The sequence below is a fragment of the Lepidochelys kempii genome, chromosome 1 (genome assembly GCF_965140265.1).
Source record: "Lepidochelys kempii isolate rLepKem1 chromosome 1, rLepKem1.hap2, whole genome shotgun sequence".
Classification (NCBI taxonomy): Eukaryota; Metazoa; Chordata; order Testudines; family Cheloniidae; genus Lepidochelys; species Lepidochelys kempii.
In genome coordinates this window covers 217,778,064-217,791,252 of record NC_133256.1, presented here as the reverse complement: position 1 = coordinate 217,791,252, position 13,189 = coordinate 217,778,064, and the positions used below count along the sequence as shown (strand labels likewise).

General features: G+C 41.5%; 1 protein-coding gene across 9 annotated transcripts in view; it reads right to left on the bottom strand.

The window, feature by feature from the left end:
* TSPAN9 (tetraspanin 9) overlaps window positions 1-13,189 on the bottom strand; it is a 266,949-nt gene that overhangs the window by 21,838 nt on the left and 231,922 nt on the right. The gene's annotated exons all lie outside the window — the stretch shown is intronic.

The following is a 13,189-nucleotide window of genomic DNA, read 5'->3' as shown; positions in this document are numbered from 1 at the left end:
ACCTGTTCTTGACTTTTACTAAAAATATCCCTGACAAAATGGGGAGCCTGGGCTGCTGCGGGTGGCTGGGAGCTCCAGGGGCCCCCTCCGCTGGTGGCCCTGAGTTGCGTGGCTCCCCGCACCTCTCCTGACAGCCCAGAGCTGTGGGGTTCCTCCTGTCACCAGCAGCCGCCAGCAGCTCTGGGGTTCTCCCCTGCCACGCAGGGGTGACTGGGAGCAGCGGGGGTACCCCCCTGCTGCCCGGGAGCTCTGAGGGTCCCTCCTGCTGTCCACACTGGCCGGAAGCGGCGGCTGTTCCCCCTGCCACCCACGGCGGCCAGCTTCAAGAGTCCCCCCGATGCTCACAGCGGAGGGGAGCGGCAGGGGTGCCCTGTGATGCCTGCGATAGCCAGGAGTAGCAGGGAGCTCCGAGAGTCCCCCCTGCCACCCGGGGACGCAGGAAGCTGCCGGGGTCCCCCATGCCACCCACAGCATAGAGAAGTGGTGGGGGTGCCCCTTGCCACCTGCTGTGGCTGGGAGCTGCGGGGACTCCTGCCACCCAGAGTAGCGGGGGTACCCCAGAGCTCCATGCCTCCGCAGGTGGCAGGGGACCCTGCAGCTCCCAGCCAGTGCTGGCTGAAGTCATGGAGGTCTTTGGAAGTCACAGATTCCATGACTTCTGTGACCTCTGTGACTAAATCGCAGCCTTACCTATGAGGAAAGATTTAAAAAAATAATAATTTGTTTGATATGGAGAAGAGAAGCCTGAGGGGGGACATGATAACTGTTTTCAAGTACATAAAATGTTGTTATAAGGAGGAGTGTGAAAAATTGTTCTCCTGAACCTCTGAGGGTAGGACAAGAAGCAAATGGGTTTAAATTACAGCAAGGGAAATTCAGGTTGGACATCAGGAAAAACTTCCCAACTGTCAGGGTGGTTAAGCACAGGAACAAATTGCCTAGGGAGGTTGTTGAATCTCCATCACTGGAGGTTTTTCAGAACAGGTTAGACAAACACCTGTCAGGAATGGTCTAGTTATTAGTTAGTTCTGCCTTGAGTGCAGGGGACTGAACTAGTTGACCTCTCGAGGTCCCTTCCAGCCATACACTTTTAGAAATAGAAAATACGTACTGAGTCATCTTCGCCATCCCTCTGTGGCTGTAGGATTGTTCACCATATTCTCCTATACTTTTGCTCAGCCTTAAGTTACTCAAGTGATGGTGCTTCCACCATTTTGCCCAGGGATATTATTCTATCGTCTAAGAAATCTCACTGGATTTCCCCCCACCCCCGATATTAATCTAAAAAGCACTTCTGCTGAATTCCCTCTTATTATTCCAAATTATAACTCCTTACATCACCCTAAAAAACTTCTCTCTCTCCTTGGGGTTTATATTCTACAAATACCTTTATAAAAGTATTATTTTACACATTCATAAACTTATACTTTAGTTATCATGTGCTCAAGCTACACTAAACATATTTAGGGCTTCTTGAAAGATCTTTCCTCAGAAGTCACTCTCCAGACTCAGAATCATTTTGCTATCTTTCTCATGAATTCATAGATTCATAGATACTAAGGTCAGAAGGGACCATTATGATCATCTAGTCTGACCTCCTGCACAACACAGGCCACAGAATCTCACCCACCCACTCCTGCAAAAAACCTCACCTATGTCTGAGCTATTGAAGTCCTCAAATCATGGTTTAAAGACTTCAAGGAGCAGAGAATCCTCAAGCAAGTGACCCGTGCCCCATGCTACAGAGGAAGGCGAAAAACCTCCAGAGCCTCTTCCAATCTGCCCTGGAGGAAAATTCCTTCCCGACCCCAAATATGGCAATCAGCTAAACCCTGAGCATAAGGGCAAGATTCACCAGCCAGATACTACAGAAAATTCTTTCCTGGGTAACTCAGATCCCACCCCATCTAACACCCCATCACAGGCCATTAGGCCTATTTACCATGAATATTTAAAGATCAATTAATTACCAAAATCATGTTCTCTCTCCAAAAAGTCAACATACATCTGATATTGTGGTGACCTGAAAGAAATACAGTATTCTACAGGAAGTCTTACTAGAGTCATATGTAAGAAAATGGGCTCTGATCTTGTGGTGTCTTAGAAAACACAAGAACCCTTATGTGTGAACTCAAAGAAGAGGCCTTCTAAGTGGAAGCATCATTCAAAGCAGCAAACAGGTTATTTGGTTGCATTAAACAAGGGAAAGAAAATATAGAAAATAATATAAGTATGATATTCAACAATGGAGCACTGTGTCCATATTTAGTCATCTTATTTTAAACAAGATATGGTAAAGATTGAAAAGCCAAGAGAAGGACAACACAGATGGTCAGAGGTATTCCAAAACTGACATACTATATGAAGGGAGATTGTATACAGGATTATCTAGCCTAGAAGGCATTATTAAAGAGGATATGAATGAAGTATTCAGAACTATGAAGGTCAGAGTGAAAATTGATCGGCCCCTCTATTTTCACCTTATCCCACAATGAAAATAAGTGGACACTTGACAATTAATGCACAGTATATTTTGCTTCATGCAGCATATAGGTAATTTGAGGAACTCTTTGCCACAGAAGATTATCAAAGTAAAATACTGTGGCTATAATTTACAAAAGTGGCTGGATAATTACATTACCACTAATGGCATTTGTTGTTTTGCAGGCTAAAATAAAGATAATGATGTTTCATACTTCCTGGAGCAAGATAACCCACCCAGGGTCAGGCAAAGCTACTGAGCAGCAAACAAATGATGAGGAAGGGAAAGTAGGAAGGTAAGACCTGGTAAATTTTACTAGCAGAATAAGCTGTCATTAGAAGAAACAACAGCTGGAACAATGAGTGACAACCAAAGGAACCAAGGTTGCCTGAAGCAGAAGCTACTTCATATTTAATTTGCTACATGAAGAACAAAAGAGGACATATATGCACAAAATACAGCTGATTTCTTTTCCTGAACTTGAGCCAGTGAGATTCCAGAAGCATCTGAAGTCACCGAGACATATTAGGGTATCTGAATCTAACAAAGGTAGGCAATGCCTGGAGGAAAAGGCTGAAACCACATAATGAACAGATATGCAGAAACAGTGAACATGGAAAAATGTTGCAACAAGAAAGAAAGAAAGACAGAAAGAAATTTACTCTTGACATCAGATAGTTTACCACTGAAGAAATACAGGGACTAAGCGAAGGCTTAGGACAGATGTAAGAACATCCAAGTACAGCAAGCAAATACCGAGAGAAAGCCACTAGAGACAAAGAAGAGAGACAAGTGATCTTGATTTGTAATTTCACATTGAAGAACATGTCCTGGTTCAGATACAGAGAACACTCCATTTTCTGGAACAGATTTACGGGTAATACAGATGATATTCTGAAAAATGACAGGAACTCCCCACTTATAGTCCACCTGGGAAGGACCCAGGTGAAGGGAGATGAGGCAAAATCAAGAATGAACTGACAGACAGAAAAGCAGAAATGGAGGTCAATGCAGGTAATCTACTCAGGAGACCTTCAGTGATAAGGAGAGACCTTTTGGATTTGATGACCCTCCACTCCACTGAAGCAGATGGCATACCAAACTCCTGGTTTCTCAATTGGCTGGGCTTGTTAGAAGGTCTTTAAACAAGCCAGAACATTAGCACAAGGGGAACTTTCTCTTAGCTCAAAAAGTCTGAGGCTTTGTCTACACTACAGTTTTGTTGGCACAAGGCAGCTTTTGTTGAAAACAGTGGAGGTGTACACACTACAACGTTCCCACCGCCAACAAAACTCTCCTGCTTTGCCAACAAAATAAAACCACCTTGACGAGAGGCATAGAGCTTTTTGTGTCAAAGTTAGATTGATGAAGTGTCAGTGTAGACACTGCATGTTATGTCGCCGTAACTGGCCTCCAGGAGATATCACACAATGCCCACTATGACCGCTCATTGTTTTGAACTCCACTGCCCTGCATACAGCTACAAAAACATGCACTCCGCCCCTTTCAAAGCCCCAGGAAGTTTTGAAACTGCTCAGTGTGGAAAGCTCACATAAGTACTGTCCAGCTGAGCATGCTGGCTCCTGGCAGTAAACACACTCCTGCGTGGAGTACGGGTGTGTGTCCTGCTCTCTGTCAATGCAAGAGCTACTAGTGTGGATGTGCTCCACCGACACAAGGAGCAGTGTGGATATGCAACAGCAGTTTAATTAGTGGTGGCTCTACGTCAGCGTAACTTGTGTCGACAAAACTCTGTAGTGTAGATAACTGCCCACTATTTTGAATGATTTCTTGCAACATGGGATAACTCCAAATTGCTTAGCAATCTGTTCTACCTTGTGTTTAGCTGTGGCAGTCTGATTACCTTTCCTAGACCTGAAGAACAGCTCTGTGGAAAAGAAGTTAGTCCAGTAGTAGATATTACCTCACCCACCTTGTCACTCAACAAATGTGGTATACTTATAGACCACTCCTCTGTCAAAAGATAATACAGTGAATTTCCCATCTTTTTTTTTGTGGAGCCTCTCCACGCTTCTGAGTGGATTGGTGCCTGGGTAACCCACCAACATTGTGACCCCTTGTGCTATTGTCCCAGTACAGTTACCATGGTCCGTCTTTTTATCTATCCTCTTTTCTCTCATCTTTTCCCATTTTGATCACTTAACTAGCTTGCAATTTTTTTGTGGAGATAGGATCATGGATAGTAAGGCTAGAGAGGTAATGCCAAATATTGCTCTTTTCCACCATCCAGAGACTTCTTAACTGGTCTCCTACAAAATAAGATGGATATTTTCTCTACATCAGTTTGGGGCCTGATCCAAAACTCATTTATGTCAATGGGAAGAGTCCCATTGACTTCAGTGTGCTCTGGAGGGAATGAAACTCACATGAAAATTAATTCAAGGCAGTACTGGATGCCTTTAATAAAAAAGTATTGTTCTATGTTCTGTTTTAACAGGGATGATGTGTGTAATATTAGTTCAATACTACCTTTATTGTGAAAGTACTGGTTTTCCCAACTGGAAAGTCCACCACCAGAAGAAGGGGTCTTTACATAATCACTGCTTTGTTGAGAGCATAATAGAGGCTATTGTGCAAAAAAAGCATAAGAATTAATGTACCGGTATCCTAAGTGTCCACATACAGAGGCAAGAAATATAGGAAATAAAGAAGGTGAGCTACAGGTGGTAATTAAGGATGCAGGTTGTGGGAATTTATTTATGTTTACCTGAAAATTTCCTTTCTTTAAGTAATAAAGTTCACAGCAGCTTGGAGGCAGAACCAGACCTGCCTGTCACTGGTGTGGTTAGATGCTTGGCTACGTGTGTGTGTTCTCCCTGTGTGTTGCCCCAGCTCGGCGCAGATAGCTGGCACAGCAGACCTCGAGCAAACCGCCCAATGACCACAAGATCCATTAAGGTATGAAGGCGCCAGGCCAGGTTTATTGTTGACACAGCACGGTAGTAACACCTGTCAGACTCTAAAGAGGTTACTAAGACATGTATGCCCATAACAGTGGACGCAGCTCAGTGAATGGTGGAACTTTCTATTCCCGCCTCAGCTGGACCAAGACACTCTCTCAGAGATACCTCTTTATACCCTGATACAAACGAATTACGTACTGCCCCTCTGACACAGTTACTGTCCCCTGACATGGTTAGTTATTACGCATTTCCTTGTATATGTTGGTTCGATTAAAACACATTTATTCATTACACTGTCATCCTGACCTTATCTTTTAGGAGGGATCAGTGTGTTCCTGTTCTCCTTGGGAAATGTTTTTGTACCATCCTTGATATCGGGGTATTCTGGTACCACTCTTCTGGACTGCGTTTGCATGAGCACTCTGTGTCTAGCACTTTTTAGGAATGTGTGTTTCTGCAATAGCCGCCCTGTTCCAGCCAGGTTCTGTGAGCTTGCAAACAGGCAGAGCCTGTCATTTGCTCACAGCCTGACTTCTGCTAACTTTGCTGTATATCAGCAAAGCTTGCCCACTACTTTAGCTCAGGCCTCTGATACACGGGCTTATATCTCTGGCTCTCTTCCTACTGCATTTGGCAGCAAGGGAATGTCCCCCCTCTTGAGGTTCCCTTTAGTTCTGTCAGCTTCTCAACCAGCATAATTCCATTCTACTTTCCTACATTATACATTGTGTTAACGATACTTTTTTTTTTTTAAAAAAAAGCACAACAGTTTCTGCCTCTGCAGACGATAGGGATAATCTCCCCTAATGAAATACACCAGAAGCTTTAGATGTCAGTTTCCATTTCTGTTCTGGATGATCATTTGTCTCCATGGTGAGCTGGATCTGTGGACCTTATTACGCATCAAAAAGAAATTTTCAGGTTATCACATATAACATTTTCCTATTCTTTCTCATGGTAAGGTCCACATATCCGTTACAATGGGAATTTTCATAGTGTGCCTCCAGGGTAGAAAGCAGAATCGTCATTTAAATACAGAGAGGCAAAATGAGGTCAATCATATATCCTCTATCTTCTCGGGGCCCTGAAACATGGAGAATACTTTTGCCGAAAAATGGCAATGGCTAAAGCTGAATGACAATAAGTAAAATGGAATGAATTTATGTATTGATAGCCATGGGGCTGCCTTCAACAGACCCCAATGCAGAAGACATGAGTTCTCTGTCCTGAGTATGCCAGTGCTCCTACAGAATGGACTTGGATGCCTGACAAAAAAATATTTCCTGACTTAACTTTGGTAATGAATGCTATGACTGCTGTGAGTACTACGTGTCTGAATTAAAAGTACAATACTGGTCTCACCTGACAACTTCATAAACTCATCTGATTGGAAGCTATATGGAAGTTTACTTTAATGGATAGGAATTATAATGACTCCTGCCACAGCTTCCCATAGCTCCCATTGGCTGGGAACTGCAGGCAGCTGTGCAAATGTAAACAGACAGGTTGCCCACCACTGATATACGTAGATATAATCTGTATAGAGCTCTTATAAAAAAGCAGAATACAAGAAAAGCTCTGAGATAAGTGAAGTCCTGTAATGGAGAATACTTTGCAGGACTGGGACTTAAAGTGAAGAAGGAAAACTCAGTGGATGTAATATATTGTATTTGGATTTAGTAAAACATCTGATACTGTGTCTCACAAAATCTGCATTGACAATTGAACAATTCCATAAGAGCATTCAGGTAAGATGAAAACTGCTTAATGACTAAACAAAGGATGATAAATGGCAATGGATCAATTTTTGTTGAGGGGTCTCATAGGGTAAAATATCGATTAGCGTTAGGACTGGTCTTATTTCATATTGTCATTAACGATCTAGAACAGACTGTAAACATCATGTTAATGAAATTCATATATGACAAATTGGAAGTATTTAAAAACACAAGTGAGAACTCAGATATAATTCAAAGGGGCCTAGAGAGATTAGTAGCACAGCGAGGAAATAAGAAAATTAGATTCAAGTGGGAAAAATACAGAGGTGATTGAAACCAGAAGGTCTTACAGGACTCTCAAACATCTGTTGAATGACTAAATACAGCGAAACATAGACCAAAGAGATTTCTAAATTACACAGGGAACAAATGCATGATCCAGAGAAGAAGCCATTATGGATTCTCTCCTCCCCATACAGAGGAATTGATTGAAAAGACAACATTAATTAAGGTTCGGAATTGTACACATACAGAAGTCAGGAAATTCAAAAGTCAAGGTTCTCACAGAAATATTATCTTGGTGCATTTATTAGAATGTGCAATTATGCTCAATTTGATAATACTACTGACAACAACAGTTCTATTTAGGTGTTTAAATAGAGTAATTAAGCTTTACAGCACATCCTTCCTATCAAAACCATTTTTCTCACTGCCAGGAAATAGGATGTCATCAGAATCTCTAAGCAGTGCATCCTAATGAATGAATATCCAAGACCTCAAGCTAACAAAACAGGTCTCAGCAGTAAGCCCTATTTCCTTAAGACATACAAGTCTAAGGACAAGTCTGGAACGTAAAGCTTGGGGATTAAGTTCGGTTTTGTATTTAATTCTTGTATATGAGCTATCTCCATACACAAATTTTAAACTCTACTCAAGAATGTAAACTGCAAAGCTCTCTCTGGCTGTACATTTTTTAGAAAGTTACTTTAAAGCCATCAGCTTAGAGATTTTCCTAATTATTGTCCTAAATATTACCCTGCAATTGATTTCACTTGAAATGTGGATCTACTTTGAAAAGTGACTGTGTAGAAATGGCACCTTCTTTCAGAATGGATCTGCTTCCTGGATGTATTCAGAATCAGATCTGCTGACTTTGGTAGCTAAAGCAAGAGTTAACTGCTGTTTACTCCTGTTAGCCCTGCAGAACCAACCAACAGAGAACTAAAGAAGGAAACTATAGACCAGTCATCTGACTTTGATATCTGGGAAGCTACTAGAGCAATGTATAAAACATTCAATTTGCAAATGCCTGGAGGATGAAGGGATAATCACAAGCAGCCAGCATGGATTTACCAAGAACAAATCATGCCAAACCAGCTTGATTTCCTTCTTTGACAGGTTTCAGAGTAACAGCCGTGTTAGTCTGTATTCGCAAAAAGAAAAGGAGTACTTGTGGCACCTTAGAGACTAACCAATTTATTAGAGCATAAGCTTTCGTGATGCATCTGATGAAGTGAGCTGTAGCTCACGAAAGCTTATGCTCTAATAAATTGGTTAGTCTCTAAGGTGCCACAAGTACTCCTTTTCTTTCTTTGACAGGGTAACTGATTTCGTGGATAGGGGGAATGCAGTAGACATATTATACTTGGACTTCAGCAAGACTTTTGACACAGTCCCACATGACATTCTGATAAGTAAGATGAAGAAATGCAGGCTCGACAGAACTACCATTGAGTGGATACATAATTGGTTAAAAAAACACAAACAAAAAGTAACTATTAATGGAATGATGTTGGATTGGAGGGAGGTTTCAAGTGGGGTTCCACAGGGATCTGTTCTGGGTCCAATGTTGCAATTTTAGGTTGCATTAGCAGAGGCATAGCATGCAAGTCATTGGAGTGACAGTACCACTCTACATGGCGCTGGTTAGGCCTCAGCTGGAGGACTGTGTCCAATTATGGTGACCAATGTAAAAACAGGATGTGAAGAAACTGAAAAGGATCTAGTGGCAAGCAATGAAGATGATCAAAGGGATGGAATGCAAACCATTCGAACAAAGGTTGAAGGAACCGGGTATGTTTAGTTTGGGAAAGAGGAGATTAAAGAGGGATGCGATAGCTGTCTCCAAATACTTGAAAGGCTGCCACAAAAAAGAGAGAGAAAAGCTGTTCTCTTTTGCCACAGAGCGCAGGACAAGAGGCAGTGGGTTCAAACTACAGCACAGCAGATTTAGATTAAATCTCAGGAAAAACTTCCTAACTGTAAGAACAGTAAGACAATAGAACAGACTGCTTAGGGAGGTTGTGGAAGCGTCTTCATTGGGGATTGTCAAAAGGAGGCTGGATAGCCATCTGTCCTCGATGGTTTAGACACAACAAATCCTGCAACTTGGCAAGGGGTTAGACTAGATGACCCTTGTGGTCCCTTCTACTGATTTTAAGACAGAGAGAGTTGGATTCTATTCCTTCAGTTCTTTGAATCATTAACAGAATTTTTTTTTACTGCATTGCAACTGCAGTGCCAAACATTTACACCTGTGCAAGCCAAGCCCACTGAAGGCAGTAGGTTTGTACAGGTGTCACTAACTTGAGAGTCTTTAATTATAGGTAATGATGTGTGAGAAGGAAAGAGCCCAGGGTGAACCTGAGGGTTTGGAAGTTAGGGGGAAATACTGTCAGTTGTAAACTAAGCACATTTTATATAGAAATTAAGAGACAGACATTTTTAGTGTCACTTTTCAAAGCAGAAATGCAATTTAAGGGCAAACAGCACATCTGTATCAAATGCAAACTCCCAAAGGTTAGGGTGACCAGACATCAAGTGTGAAAAATCAGGATGGGGGTGGGGGGTAATAGAAGCCTATATAAGAAAAAGCCCCAAATATCGGGACTGTCCCTATAAAATCGGGACATCTGGTCACCCTACCAAAGGTTCAGTGCCCTAGGAGAGTTTAGCAATTTATCAGACAAGATGGGAAATCTTATGTCCTGTCATTAACACACACAAAAATCACATTCAGTTCTCCAGAATTTGAATTTTACAACAGTTGCATTATGACAGTGTTTATTATTAAAGGCCTTTGAAACTAGAACCACGTAGTGCCACCGTGCAAATACATCTGGGCACACAACATCTTTTGTTGCTTTTTCCAAGTTGTATATTTATGTATTCCATTCAACATTGGTGCTTGTGTCTGAATCATTACTGCTTATAAAGTATGTTTCCTCTTCCTTACTGATGTGCACATTCTACTATATTAACTGAGGTAAGTTTATTGTCCATTGTCATATGTGCTAAACAATTCAGCCTTCACAGTTATACCTTCACCAAATCTAGGCACCTCCATTAGTCATGTGTTATTAATTTGTCTCTTTCTTCCCAAGCCAATCCTCCTGATGCCTCTTTATCCTTTTTGTTTCTATTCATCACAGCTGCTTAATGCTTCTGTATTTTTTAAAATTATATATGTGTGTCAGATGAGACACCAGCCTACATTTCTAATCCCAGACCAGTCTACAAACTTGAGAAAGAAACTTTATGGCAGAAAAGACATTACCAGTCTCCCATGGTTTAAGATACTCTATTGAAGGTATACTGTGGTGCATTCCCAAGAATGCAGTTGAGTATCCCAAGCAATCAGCACTTTCCATAGACTCAAAAGAAATTAGCAGTGGCTTAAACTAAATTCTACAAACCACTGACTTCCCTCTTTGCCCTCAGCCATTTGGAGGCATCTCTGAGTCAAGATTCAGGGCTTTAGAGTGAGAAAAATCCCTCTGCAAAGGCTGCTTATAAACCAACCACTGTATGTGTAAGAAACTGACAACAAGTTATGTAGAGAGACTGTTTATGTCAGCTATTTGTATCAGGCTTCTCTGTTATCTAGCCTCAGAGGGCTATCCAAACAATGTAGGCACTTTGATATTCCACATGTGAATTGAACAAAAGAAAGGGCCTGATTCTCCTCTGACTTCCACCGGTTTCACATAGTGTGACTCCACTGACTTCTAGTTTTACTCTAAGTGAAATCAGAATCTGGTCCAGAGACCAGAAAAGACTTTGTATTATCTACACCTTCCTGTTATTCCATACACACAAAGTAGGTAGCATTAGATACAACTAAAAGTTTCAATATTAAAATATTAAAAGATGAACAGAGGCATGACGTACAAAGTCAGGAAAAGAACCCACGTAGTTTGTCCTCAGCCCTATCAGCTGTATTACATATTGAAGTACAACTTTTTGTAAAATAAGGCAAAATGTTTTGGGGCTATGATCAATGTTTAAAGCAAAAATCAGTAACGGTACACAACTCCCATATTAAATCCTGCAGAGAAACGATAGCATTACAATTCACTGGCTAACCCCGACCCAGGTTTTCCTGTTGTGACATCCAAAACTCTACTGACGCTCTGTGGTACTTTGTAGTGTTCTAGACTTACTGCTTGGGAAAGTTCATCTCCTGAAGAGCTGGAGTGCTTCCCATTTTTCATAGATTCTCTGGCAAAGGCTCTTAGGTAAGGAGGTTATTAAATCCTCCCCCCATTGAAAGTGGACCCTCTACCTCTTGCTGCCTGTGAATAGTTGAACAACCTAAGGCAGATTTCAGAGTAACAGCCGTGTTAGTCTGTATTCGCAAAAAGAAAAGGAGTACTTGTGGCACCTTAGAGACTAACCAATTTATCTGAGCATAAGCTTTCGTGAGCTACAGCTCACTTCATCGGATGAAGTGAGCTGTAGCTGACGAAAGCTTATGCTCAGATAAATTGGTTTGTCTCTAAGGTGCCACAAGTACTCCTTTTCTTTTTGCTAAGACAGATGAAACCCTCTGTCTCCACTCCACTGGAAATGCTGCAGTGCAGAGACCACATTCCTTCAAAGGGGCAACCAATGAGGACAGCCGTTATTACACATGCGCCAGAAGAATGGAAGAGTCCAGGACAGCACCTATTCACTACAATGATTGGTGCTATAGGAATAAGACGAGATACAGAGGACAGTAGGGCTGAACTCCTCTGAGCACATCAAATCTTGTCCCTCCATTCCTGTCCAATAATCTTCAGTTGGAAGCTGAGAAAAATGGAGTTATGTTGCCCCAAATATAAAATAAGAAAGAAAATTCGGCAGAATTGTCCATGGGTGGATGGACATTTAAGTCAGGCTAGCCTCCCGTTCCTCCCCCCGGCCACCACAAAAAATCGGTTGCATCAAATTGACACAAGAATGCTTAACAAAATATGGATGGTTTTGATGCAAGTTATCTTTGAGCCCTACTCCCAATAAGTCAGTTGCAAAATTTCTACTGACTTGTACAGAAGCAGGTCCTCAGAGTTTGCAGTTCATTGCTGGTATTATTTCAAATAACTCTGTGTATCAGAATATGTTATTTTCTTAAGCAGATGTAGTCTGTACATTGAAATACTGTACACATCAAGCTGTTTTCCTAATCTTTAGACAAAAGTATGGCTTTCATCAGAAGCAGTTTTCCTGGATATGCAAGGTCTATTTGGGATCCAGAAAGACGTGTCCATAAACACGAAATACTGTATTCATGTATGCATGTCAGGAATATTTAGAGTTTTATAGATATAGTTTAAATAAAGCAAACATTCTGATTCTAGATCAGAATTTTCTGACTGGTCATGATCTGAATATTCAGCAGACTAGCTGAATCAAGGTAGAACATACCCACAAAAATCAGACAAACACACAATAGACCAACTATGCAGTAGAGTATTTAATATAGAACTGATCCTGCTGGGTGTTGAGCACCCTTCTTACTCCCATTGTCTTGCACCTCACAGTTTTGGGCTCTATGAAAGTACTACTTAATGCTTGTATTCAAAGGACTGCATAGGGAACGATCAGCAAGGGATGATCTTAAAGGATTTAGGAAAATGCTTGTAGAAGAGAACTGTGTCATGGGGCTTCTCCCAATTCCAATGTCAACTTAAACTGAAATAGAAAGAGCTGAAGCCAAGAATAGCACATCATAAAATGAGGGGGAGGTTTCAATCACTGTCGTGTTTGTTCTTCAAATGTTATTTTGTTTTGCATATACTGTG